At 38.6% G+C, this 13,413-nt stretch overlaps 1 protein-coding gene and 1 pseudogene across 2 annotated transcripts in view; one reads left to right on the top strand and one right to left on the bottom strand.

The window, feature by feature from the left end:
* The window catches only part of Kcnip4 (potassium voltage-gated channel interacting protein 4), a 1,126,911-nt gene that overhangs the window by 1,015,853 nt on the left and 97,645 nt on the right, over nt 1–13,413 (bottom strand). The window lies entirely within an intron of this gene.
* On the top strand, nt 3,422–3,721 carry LOC110293921 (cytochrome c, somatic pseudogene; annotated as a pseudogene).

Below are 13,413 nucleotides of genomic sequence, written 5' to 3' on the forward strand. Positions count from 1 at the left end.
TGAGACGATGCCGGGGCCTAGCAAACACAGGAGTGGATGTTCACAGTCAGCTATTGGATGTATCACAGGGCTCCCAATGGAGAAGCTAGAGAAAGTACCCAAGGAGCTAAAGGGATCTGCAACCCTATTGTTGGAACAACATGATGTACTAACCAGAACCCTGGAGCTCTTGTCTCTAGCTGCATATGTATCGAAAGATGGCCTAGTCGGCCATCAATGGAAAGAGAGGCCCATTGAACTTGCAAACTTTATATGCCCCAATATAGGGGAATGCCAGGGCCAAAAGAATGGGAATGGGTGGGTAGGGAAGTGGGGGGCGCTATGGGGGACTTTTGGGATAGTATTGGAAATGTAATTGAGGAAAATATGTAATAAAATATTAAAAAAAAAAAAGAATATGCACACTTTGCAAAGTGAATTCTGGTCCATCTGCATAAAGGCACATGGGGTACTTAGCGATGTCAAATATCTGGATTTTTCTACTTTCCTCCATGTAGTATTTCCTCCATGTAGTATTTTCTGTCTTTAAAACAGCATACCCAAATTTCAGTTTTCCAGCATCTATTTGGTTAATTATTCTGTATTACAAAATATTTTAGCTTTAAGTAATTATCTATTTGGAGATCTCTCCCTACACAATAATCTGTCTTCCAAGTCATTTATATAATATATGTGATATAGGCAGTGCTCTCATGACTAAACTAACTTGTTGGTAGTTTTAAAAAAAAATTTACTAGAATGTACCAATCTCCTAGCTAGCTGCTAACCATACTGTCAATTAATTTCACATGTAGTAGATATTTAAAAACTATAACCACTCATGTAATTCATCTTCTGTATATTCTTTGGAAATTTTCTATAGATCTATTATTTTTTTTAAGTCTTTGCCACAATTTTTAGTTTTAGCCATGACACCAGTATGAAGTTTAACATGGTTTAACATTTATAACTATAATAATAATCTGACTTATCACAAATATGAAATCATTTGCAGAAAGGCACACTATCTCTGTCCCTATGCAAATATGTGTATATCAGCTACACATGTTCACATATATGACAGGGATCCAAAGAACAATGAATGAAGTATTCATGCATACAACTAGAAACCATTGTTCAAGTCTCAGCTCTGACTCACCATATGTCTGTAATCTTTGGCAAGTCAACTAACCTCTACATACCTCAGTTTCTTTAATATGAAAAGACAAATGGAAACAATGACTGCATGGAAATCATAGAATTGTGAGAACTGCATGAGTAATGACATGGAGTTCATAGAGGAAAGCTTCATATCACCAATCAACAAAGCCTGTATCTTGCTATTATTTATATGTGATTCAGATATGCTGAGTCACCAAATCTGAACTCACAGTAGCTGAATAACTTTCGTCTTGCCAAATGAGCATCTCATTAATTTTGCTGATCCTGCCTTCTGGAAGGGTAACTATGGAAACTTAGGGCTCTTTCAGAGATAAATAAAATGGTAGACAATGTCCCATGCCTAACACATACATCTTAAGGAATAACTGTGGGAATTTTTTTTAACTTATTCAGGCAAAAATATCTAAGAAAAACACATTATCCACTGAGAAGCATAACCAAATCTCTACTATTTGAAGGCCATAGGAATGAACTTATAAGCAAGGAAGTAGAGAACAATGCCCAGAGCTTACACAGTCCACATAAGTCCACTGCTGTGCAGAACTGCCTTAATGAAGAATTTCTGTGTGTGCACTCCAGGCAAGTCACTTTGGCTTCCTTCTCCTGTTGAAAGGCTATAGGTCGTGTGCATCCAGTTGTCACCCTGGTAAACAGCTACATTGTTATTACACAGATACTTCCTTTTTTTCTGTTCTTGTTCCCTCTCATCTAACCAATGCAACAGACTAGGTCCTGTTAGGCAGATTCAACAGCAAACAGGAAATCGGGGTCACTCACATCACAGCTCTTTATCATTCATTGTTACTCTACCTTAAGAAGAGCAACATAATCCAGTGACATGATGGCACAAAGCTGATACAGGAGGAAGTACATGATCTGTTATCTGTCTTTCAATACCAACCACTGACACCTAGCAGGACATAAGGTACAGCATAGGATGAGGGAAGAGCCTGCATCCTTTTACTCCAACTCTACCACTTTCCCTAGAGACTAAACAGACCAGATACTAGGATTCCACATCTAATAAATACAGGAAAACCTGTAATAACCACTTAACCTACTACACAGAAATGCTGGAAAGAGTAAATGAAATGCCACGTGTGGGAGTATTTATTAAATATGATTAAAAGTATTACCAACAATTTCTCTAATAAGTAATTTGCTCTTTGTGTGCTAATCCTTGCCTTGAGCACAGATATAATTTCGTTCAGGGAGTGAGATTAGAAGAGCAATTGTGCGATGCTCTGCTGTCATTCCTCATACCAAGTATGCTACATTCTCTTATCTGCAATTTACTATGTTCCTTCCCCTCTCCCCTCTCCAATTTCCTTCCTTCCTTCCTCCCTTTTTCTCCCCTAAGTATCTACATTGTCTCTCTGCTAAATTTTCTTTTCTAATTGGTCATTGATGCCCTCACTTGAGTCATAATCATACCTTTCTCTTTTTACTCCTTCTTCTTTTTTAATCTCAGGGCAGTAGGGGACCATTGCAGCCTGCTGGTTGGAGAGCTCAGATCTTAATTCCCTTTGGCTTTTGGCCTGCACCCATGTGTTCAGCTCTGCAGAGGAGTCTCCCACCTCTTTTTCACTTCTTGGCTTGGTTACCTTTTGAAGGTTCAGCATTGTGGGAAGTCTCACTCCAGCTAATTAAAAAGGCTAAACTGCTCAGCAGCACAGTTTCTGCAGTAGCCTCTCAAGTTTCATTAATGAATGAGTACTTTTTTGGTTCTTGAAATGAAGCACTAATCCTAGTGCAAGCCCATGTGCCTTCAGAATAAGGATCAAAAGCAGGAGGGTGTGGAGGAACATGTGCTCAGGTTGCCTCAGATATGGGGGAGGAGAAGCCACAACACAGAGCAAGAGTTATCTTGCTAATCATTGATGAGTCCAGCTCTGACTCAAACCCTTGGCTAATGTGTGACCTCCAGAACATTTTTTAAGTGTTCTACCAAGGTAGGATCCCCCATTCATGAAATGAATGAATTAATCCTTTTCATCAAAACATTTGTAAGGGGAAAATGCAAATAAGAGACAGGGTTTCTCTGTATAGCCCTAGCTGTCCTGGAACTCACTCTGTAGACCAGGCAGGCTGGCCTCAAACTCAGAAATCCGCCTGCCTCTGCCTCCCGAGTGCTGGGATTAAAGGCATGTGTCACCGTGTCCAGCTCAGAAGTTTTTCTTATAAGAACATTGGAGAGAGTGGGATGTCTGTCTTCGAGTCTGAACATTTGTGGTGTTGACCAGCCCAGAGCTAATTACAAATGGGTGATGTTGAAAAAGGCAAGAAGATTTTTGTTCAGAAGTGTGCCCAGTGCCACACTGTGGAAAATGGAGGCAAGCATAAGACTGGACCAAATCTCCAGGGTCTGTTTGGATAGAAGACAGGTTAGGCTGCTAGATTCTCTTACACAGATACCAACAAGAAAAAAGGCATCACCTGGAGAGAGGAAACCCTGATGGAGTATTTGGAGAATCCCAAAAAGTACACCCCTGGAACAAAAATGATCTTCTCTGGAATCAAGAAAAAGGGAGAAAGGGCAGACCTTATAGTTTATCTTTAAAAGGCTACTAGTGAGTAAGTCCACTGCCTTATTTATTAAAAAATAAATGTCCCATAGCTTTTAATGTATACCATAATTAATTCATACAACAAATTCAGATCATGAATGGCTAGCAATGTTTTTGTTGGACAGTCCTGATTTAAGTAAAACTGACTTGTCATGAAGTGGGTACGATCATTTTTAAAGCAACAATTCCAGTTGTATATATGCTATTGAAAGACCCCCGGAGGGCAGACACTCACTCAAGCCTCGGGACAGCCGCGCACCCAAGAAGACACTGAGACCGAACTAAGATGTAGAGAGTAAGATTTAATAAAGCGACAACAAGAAAGCACATAAAAAGCACATAAACCAGAGCTCTGGGGTCGAAACTCATACACCCAGCATGGTGTAGAGGAGAATCTCGACGCCCTGCCCAAATTTTTCACAGGCTTTTATAGGAAAAAGCCAGGGGAAAAGTACAAGTTTTACGTCACCAAGGGGTCGTGTCCTATATTTTGGCAATGTACCCGATCTATTGGAACATTTTGGGGTAGTACCAGGAGGCCCTTATCTCAAAAATGTTCTTGGAACAGTCCTCAGTTAGGAGGGGTAGGACTAGGTTTGTTCCAGGAGACCCTTATCTAAAAAATGTTCCTGGAACAGTTTTTAATTGGGAGGGGGTCGGACTCTGGGGTGAAGAGTTCAGGAATGTACTCTGGGGTGAAGAGTTCAGGTGTGTTCCGGGAACAATCTCTAGATGGGAGGGGTAGGAGGACTCTGAGTTGAAGAGTTCAGGTGTCCAGTAATTTTCCTCTTTCACTATCACTGTTCTCCCTTTCTCAAGATTGGAGTTAATTAGCAATGTTTTACTTCCCATTAATATGGGGGGGTTGCCTTCTCAAACCTATTAAATGGTTTTATACTTAGATTTATATAACTGGGCATATGATTATGTTTAAACACTGGCAAAATTCTACCACTGTCTCAGAAACAAGAAGACTCACCTGTGTTTCAGTTTGTACTCACTGTTCTCTTACAGACCATGGCTATACACCAGGAGGCAACTGTCTATTCTTGATGATGCTGTTTTAATTAGCATGACCTACATCAAGGATGCTGCCTTTTATTGCTGAAAGGCATTTACTGTGGTTTATGTATGTATTTAACTCTTAAAAGAAGAATAAGAACATTGCTCTAAAAGCCCCCAAAAGCCTGACCTGCCCAACTGTAGCATCATTCCTGTAGGGACATGTATGCTGGCTTCTTGATGATGCCCACCACATAAGATTCAACTGATCTCTATCTAAAATTTCTTTCTGATTAATGTTAGCATAATGTGGAACAAATAAGCCAATGCATTTGTGGCTTGGAAACATGGATGTCCACGTGTGGCACTAAATATCTCACTGTAATGATAAGGTGTTTAGATTCCAAGAAAAAAAAAAAAAAGCAAGGACATACTCTGAGAAATATGTTGTTGGATGGTTTTGTTGTTATTCAAACATTATACGGTAGACCTATGCCAACTAAGTTGGCTCTTTTGTTATTTGGGCACATAGTCAACTTCAAGGGCTCAATGTCTTATATGAAGATGACTCTTAATCAAAATATAAGGATTGAATGTATAACTATAAATGTTTTTCATTATAACATATGACAATATGCATAGTTATTCTTACCAGCACTTGGCAAGCCAAAGGATTAGCTTAGTACACCGAGTTAGGGCCAGGCCAAGCTGGACTAAAAAGTGAGAACCTGTCTCAGTAAAACAGAGCAAGCAAAAGTATGGCGATTAAAGTAGCTGGTGGGCTCTATTTAGAGGTTTGTTTATCTGTGGTGTCTAATGGGTGTCATGCCATATTAAATAAAATACTATTAGTAGTCTTGTGTCATCTGAAACTTCATTCTATATTCTAATCCATCCTTTACTCTTTACTGTGAAAAAAGAGAGGGAGAGATGCTGTTGGTGCTATCAAGTATGCACATCCTAAAAGAGGCATCATCAAGAGAGAATGTGGAGATGACCCACTATGTCCTCTCATAATCCATGCTGTAAGTGGTTTTTCCCTAATGTCTCTTTCTGTCCTACTTGTGCATCTTTGCAGTCTGACTGCAAATCAATCAGAAAAGACACTTATCCAAATAAAGCAGTTATTAAAACTGTGCTTCATAGAGTTATCAGAGGTTAAAATCAGCTCTGATTAGTGTGCACTAACACCGCCCAGCAGGAACCAAGATCAATTGGAAACATCGATCACTATGTTTTATTTTGCTGTCAGAGATAAATTAATCAGATATCACACGTGAAATTTCTCCCAGAAACAGAATGCTTATCTGAATTTATTCCAAATTTAGATCATTATTAAATTCACCTTAACAGAACATAAAGAATATTAAATTCAAAAGCTTTCAGGGAATAGAGTCTACTCTTAGCTATTTGTGTGCATATCAGTGAATAATAATAGTAATAGTTCTCTAAGTAACAAACCAATTATATATTAGCACATTTAAAACATGTGTGAGAAAGAGGGAAATAAGAAAACAAGAGAGGTTTTAGTAATATAAGCTTTTATGTGCATTACATATATAGGACTGAGGTTCAAAGAAGACAATTTCAATTTAAGTATATTGATTACAGGTGGATGCATAATTTGCATATTTGGAATATTTGAAAACTCTCACAGGACATGTATCATGCCAAAAGAAATTCAAGAGATAGTAGTGGAAACAGTGTTTTACTTCTAAATACAGCAAAATCTACAAGTCTCATCTAGTATCCACCCCTAAGAAATACTGCATGTTGTAGATGTTGAAGATGTACCAAATAAAAGCAAGCCTATAAGCAATAACAAAGATGAAAGCACTCAGGCAGAGGGCTAGGCACAGCAACTCAGAGACCATTACTGAAATGTGTAGTTGATGACTACAATGGTCTTGTTTGTGTCTTTTAAAACAATTCGTCATTACTTTACCTCAGTTGGATTCAGACGAAATGGTTGTGCAACTGAACTTACATGAAGGAGGCATGTACTCTAGCACTTACACCATCTAGCCAGAGCTAATGAAATAAGCCTTTTATCAAGTGTACATACAGCATTCACTGATTCAGATCTGACTGATGTCCATGCATTGGTAAAGTCAAAGCTTTGTGTCATCACAGAGCTTAAGGATTTACTGGGCAGAGTGACAGAACCTAACTATGCACAAAAATCCCACTGACGAATCAAAAGAACCCAATAACCCCATCATAGTGATACTTGGATAGGTTATCAAATCCGGGTGCTCAAGGAAAAGTGCTACAGAAAGAGCAAAAAAGGAGGAAAGAAATAGGAGTGATAAGTGCTGTCTACTTCAGTTTAGATTACCCCTAAAGATAAAGGGGCATCGTAACAATGACAGCTGGGAGAGAGGAAAGGGAAGTCAGGTCAGGGCAAAGCTGAAAGTACCAGGGGAAAGCAATCAAATGCCAATTACACAGATGCAATCTCAGGCTCAGTTCCTGAATATCACATTGGGGATTCAAACAGGTTCCTGTAATCTTAAACACTAAAGTGAGAAGGCACATGAAGACCATCCCTTCCATGTAAAGGTGTGCTGGTTTAGGGGAAATGAGCTAAGTAAGAGTGCATACAACCTCACTCTGAGTAACATATGCCATGGACACTATCGAACGCTTGATAACTTAAACATCTGAATTCTAATAATTCTCTGTCAGATAGATTATTGGATGACCAATATGGTGAAACCCTGATTGGATTGTGGAGACATCGGAGTCATCAAATCACTTCTACCTTATAAATATGATTTTGAGTCAATTGTTCAATGTGTTTTTGCCATGAATGGCACCTCCTGAGCGTAGAACTCTCTCAAAGCAATAATTTATGTATCATAGTAAAAATGTGTGTATGTGTTTAAATAGATCTATATATAGTTAGTTTTGAAATTTTCCATGAGACCAGGACCCTGATATTCCATTGTATTGCAGTAAATTGAAGGGCATGTACCTTGTATCTCCCACATTCATACTAATGCAGCCCAAGAGATAACTTTTTATTCCATTTAAGAAGCAGATTCTAATTTAAGAAATATTTTGTTCCAAATATGCAATCAACTGGAGCGTTTGCCAGTCTGCGTGGAAATGCTCAGCAAGCACTGTTGGAAAAATAAATGAATACAGTCTAATATTTTTACATCAATTTAACAGTCGTGTATTTGGTCCCTACAATGTCTCAGAATCATTCTTGATATTAAATTTTCTTGTAGGCTAGAGTCTCAGTATACAAAACACTCCTGTATCTAAGACATAGGGAACCCTGCAGAAGATTCAGTGGGGATTGTAAGATTCAGAGGATCAGAGAGGTTGCTATGAGACTGTTTCCTAGTAACTTCAGAAGCTGCACCCATCAAATCTCACCGACATTACTGTCCAAATGTGAGATGAACAAAGCCAACACCAGTGGGCATGCCAAAGTGGACAGCGAAGCCCATGAAGCCTCACTACTACAAGGAGAACTATAGGCAACTTGAGGAAAGCCAGGAGCAGGAGAGGTGATCTTCTTCAGGGGTGAGCACAGCAACTATACTAAATGCTTAGCCCTGAAAATATGCATACAACTAAAAGTATACAGACTGAGCACACATATAGAAACATGTATATATGTATATGCATACACATATACATATATATGTATGTATGTAATAAGAATTAATGAAAACAGTGGCCATGAATTTGAAGAAGGGTTATCTAAGAGGGTATGAAGAGGGGAAAGGGGAAGGAGAGATGATATAACTACATTATAATCTCAAAGCTTAGAATTCTGACAGGCTGCTTTATGTGAAGATGAGTTGAATAGAGAATTGGAATGAAGTGTGGTGGGTGTCCTACTCATGATACCACCACATAAAGGACAGCCTCATGCAGCTATGGATGCTTTCTGCAGCGCCTTTTGACAAAACAAATCCTACCTTTTCATCCTTTCCCATAGACACAATCTTAAACACTCAACTTGCATAGTACTAGCTACGATTCCTTCTGAGAATCTGTCTGGCAGTTCCTCAGAAAACTGGTCATAGTACTACCGGAAGCTCCAGCAATACCTCTCCTGGGTATATACCCAGAAGATGTTCCAACTGGTAAGAAGGACATATGCTCCACTATGTTCATAGCAGCCTTATTTATAATAGCCAGAAGCTGGAAAGAACCCAGATGGCCCTCAACAGAGGAATGGATACAGAAATGTGGTACATTTACACAATAGAGTATTACTCAGCTATTAAAAACAATGAATTTATGAAATTCTTAGACAAATGGATGGATCTGAAGGACATCATCCTGAGCGAGGTAACCAATCACAAAAGAACTCACATGATATGTATTCACTGATAAGTGGATATTAGCCCAGAAACTTAGAATACCCAAGATACAATTTGCAAAACCCATGAAACTCAAGAATAAGGAAGACCAAAGTGTGGCTACTTTGTTCCTTCTTAGAATGGAGAACAAAATACCCATGGAAGGAGTTACAGAGACAAAGTTTGGAGCTGAGATGGAAGGAAAGACCATCCAAAGTCTGTCTGACCTGAGGATCCATCCCATAAACAACCACCAAACCCAGATACTATTGCATATGCCAGCAAGATTTTTCTGACAGGACCCTGATATAGCTGTCTCTTGTGAGGCTATGCCAGTGCCTGGCAAATACAGAAGTGGATGCTCATAGTCATCTATTGGATGGAACACAGGGCCCCCAATGAAGGAGCTAGAGAAAGTACCCAAGGAGCTAAAGGGGTCTGCAACTCTATAGGAGGAACAACAATATGAACTAACCAGTACCCCACCCCCCCTCCCCCAGAGCTTGTGTCTCTAGTTGCATATGTAGCAGAAGATGGCCTAGTCAGCCATCATTGGGAGGAGAGGCTCTTGGTCTTGTGAAGATTATATGCCCCATTACAGGGGAATGCCAGGGCCAGGAAGCAGGAGTGGGTGGGTTGGGGAGCAGGGCAGGAGGGGGAGGGTATAGGGGACTTTCCGGATAGCATTTGAAATGTAAATGAAGAAAATATCTAATAAAAGTGTTTCCTTCTGAGAAAGAAATAGAGAAGAGTGATTTCTAATAGTAGTAGAAACGATAAATTCATAATAATAATACAGGGCTAAAAGTTATTCTGTATTCAAGTCTAAGCAATATTCACATCTTAAAGGATTAGCATCCTCTGTATGTGTGTCTCTGTGTTTCTGTCTTCCTCTCTCAACAAAATAGGAACAAATATATGTCATAGCTCCCCCAACTACACAAATTTCAGAGTGTGTATCCAGTTTCCAGACTAAATTTTCAAAGCAAGGAGACCATGTTATCCTGCTAACTGTCCTAGGAAATTAAAATGGTAGCTTGCTGTCATTGGACAGAAGAAGTTGGTGGTTTGGGCTGGCAAATAACTGGATGCAAAGCCACATTTCCTCCTGCATATCAGTAATAACTCTTGGATATGATAGATGGTTTTCTTCTAAGGGTGTTAGTGTGCAAAGCCACATGTTTATGAAACAATTATTACATATTTCCTTTCCATAAATATTTTGTAAAGCATGAAGGTAGAGTACCCTTGCACAGAAATTCCAAGGTGACTGCCTAGATTATAAATCTTATAGGCCATCTTGTATCCAGTCCCCAGCATCTTGCTTCCTATCCTGTGGAGCCATGGATGCATCCTCAGAGTGAGACCCAGGCCTGCCATGATTCATGTCCTCAGGGAAGGGTGTAGAATAGCCAGCCTTCAGCTCCTATTGTTTTCTTCCCCTTTGCTATTATGGTTTTTAATGTATGCTGTGGAAATGGCCCATTCTTGAATCCACTCCATAAATTTTTAAGTTATATTTGGCATATTCTTTTAAAAATGCTTCTAAATTGCCTCTCTTCTGTAACATTAAAGAATATATAGAAAGGCCACTCTAGCTTCAAGTTCTTCATCTGTTAAGTGATAAAGATAATACTTGCCTGATAAGTTTGGAGTAATGTAAAACAAGCTAGAGGCACACATATACAAAATGTATGATAGGACTACTTAAACATAGTATATGCTTTAAAAAGTCATCAGCACCATGATTATTATTATTATTGTTATTGTTATTGTTATTGTCATCATCATTGTTATCATTATTCCACAGGTAGGCATCTTAATGATGGGGAAACCAGGTCTTGATAATGTTAGTTGCCTAAAGACACAAAATGGGCTTCTTCCAGACCTCTATGATTCAAGTATTTTTATGCACCAGCCATTTAAATTATATAACATATCTAGAGTAACAAAAGATCCTCTATTTTTCTACTAGTATTTTCTAATGTCATTCGTATAAGAAACAGTGAATGAATTCCAGCATTTCATTTTTAGATGCCATTCATATTACCTCTATCTTGTTTGTGGTATTTTAGAGTTTATTATTTACATAATATTTTTATTTAAATCATGGTCTATGTTTCCTATATATACTGAATACTGTACCAAGGTGGTGTTATATACACAGCTAAAAATAGTGTAACTTTTAAGTTCGAAATCCTCAGTTATTTGCATGGGTTAAGGGAGGGATGACACCTTGGAATTTATTCCTTAATCATTTCACTCAACAAATAAATACTCACTTTTCTTATGCAAGGACAAAAATGATAACAGAGTCAAAACCAATAAGAAATATGATGAAAAACAAAGCGGTCCTGTCCTTTCTTTTTCACTTTTAGTGAAAACGGAAGATGAGAACAAGTCCTTTTAACCCAGAGAGGTCATTGCTTATGCAAGTGCACAGGCTCTTCTCATGATGCTCTTTGATATGTTACAGAAGTCCTGGGAGGCTGTTCTGGTGATGTTTTCAGAATCAGACTCTCTTCAGTACCCATGTGATTTGTGCTGGCCACCTGTCATAAGGTCTGAACCTTGTGACAAAAGCCCAGCCCCTCATTTCTACAAGCCCACATATACAATTCCTGCAAATCTTAGCTCAGCTATAAGAGTAAGATCCAGGAAGAACCCTGACTGTGTACCTCATCTCACAGTCTTTTCTCATTTGAATTTAATTTAATTAGAAATAGCTTAAATTGAATGTCAGTGGAGCAAAGCAACAAAACAACCAGCAAAACTCTCTTTCCTAATAGGGTAGATTTAGGTCGATGATTTCTAGCACACTAAACATAAGCCTAAATGCTCCTAATTAGAGGGAGTGTGAAGTCAGCCAAGAATACCAAGTTCCCTGGAAGTCCTACAGGGTAAGTACCTCACTGCAGAACACAGGGCAGATCACATCAGAAATGTTTCCCCACACCCAACATGTTCAAGCTCACTCTGTATGCAGCCAAGGTCTAGATTTATTTTCTAAAATTCTCTATTTATAGCTTCAATTATAATTATGAGATTGCTCTAATCCACAAAAGAAAAAAGAGAGAGAGAGAGAGAGAGAGAGAGAGAGAGAGAGAGAGAGAGGAAGAAGAAAGAAAGAAAGAAAGAAAGAAAGAAAGAAAGAAAGAAAGAAAGAAAGAAAGAAAGAAAGGAAGGAAGGAAGGAAGGAAGGAAGGAAGAAAAAGAAAGAAAGAAAGAAAGAAAGAGAGAGAGAAAGAGAGAAAAAGAAAGAAAGAAAAGAAAGAAAAAAAGAAAGAGAGAGAGAAAATAGAGAGAGAATAAGAAGATTCCAGTATCATTTCCTGTCTCATTGAGACAAGTGAGAACCTAAATTTCTTGCTATTCTAACTTCCCATAGGAAAACTGAAATTTTGATACATCGTTGCCAATTCAGAGAAGGCTTTTTAACACACAATCACCACCCTCCCTTGAACTAGCAGAGGTTTGCCTGGGCTGAATGAGAGAGAGAGAGAGAGGACTTTTTCAAGGACAATGCTACAATTGCAATTGACTAGATTTCTTTGTTTTCTTTATTAGAAGAAATTGAACAAAGCCACTTGAATTATAAGGTAAAGTTACCTGATTTTAAAACAGCCCAGCTTCTCTTTTAGTCAATTCAGGGTTGCAGTGGAGAATTCAGAAGCACAGGATCATCTTCAGAATTCTTCAGGAAGAAATTCTCATCATAGCATTTAAAATTTTTAGATCCTAAGTTGGGCACAGTAGGCAAATTGTTCGCTTGAGAAATAAAAGATCTCAGAAAATAAAGGGTTCCTTAATCAATAAGTGTGGATTGAACTCTGGGTTTTAAGTTGTATATTATTATTGAATTTTCTTCCTGTTTACAAGAGAACTTGACTGTTACTTCTGTGTTCTTGTTAACAAAAAACAGCTTTTTGTTACCACTTCTTCATTCATTTAAAGTTCCTTGAGCTTTTCATGCATTCTGCTTGGAATAAATCATTACACACCTTAGTAGGTAAAGAGAAAACAGCTGTCATACTCTGCCTCCTTACTGCAACAAAATACCATGCACTGGGAAGGTTCTAAACAAAATAATATTGCTTGTGAGTTTGGGGGTTTTTGTTTTGTTTTGTTTTGTTTTGTTTTGTTTTGTTTTGTTTTGTTTTGTGATAGGGTTTCTCTGTATAGCCATGGCTGTCCTGGAACTTACTTTGTAAACCAGGCTGGCCTCAAACTCAGAAATCTGCCTGCCTCTGCCTCCCAAGTGCTGGGATTAAAGGTGTGCGCTACCACATGATAGTTTGTGGGAGCTGACAAATCACAGAACAGCACTTTCTTACTGTGACCCATACAATAGAAAGGGC

The sequence above is a fragment of the Mus caroli genome, unplaced genomic scaffold (assembly GCF_978045245.1).
Source record: "Mus caroli unplaced genomic scaffold, Mus_caroli_1 scaffold_4, whole genome shotgun sequence".
NCBI classification, from domain to species: domain Eukaryota; kingdom Metazoa; phylum Chordata; class Mammalia; order Rodentia; family Muridae; genus Mus; species Mus caroli.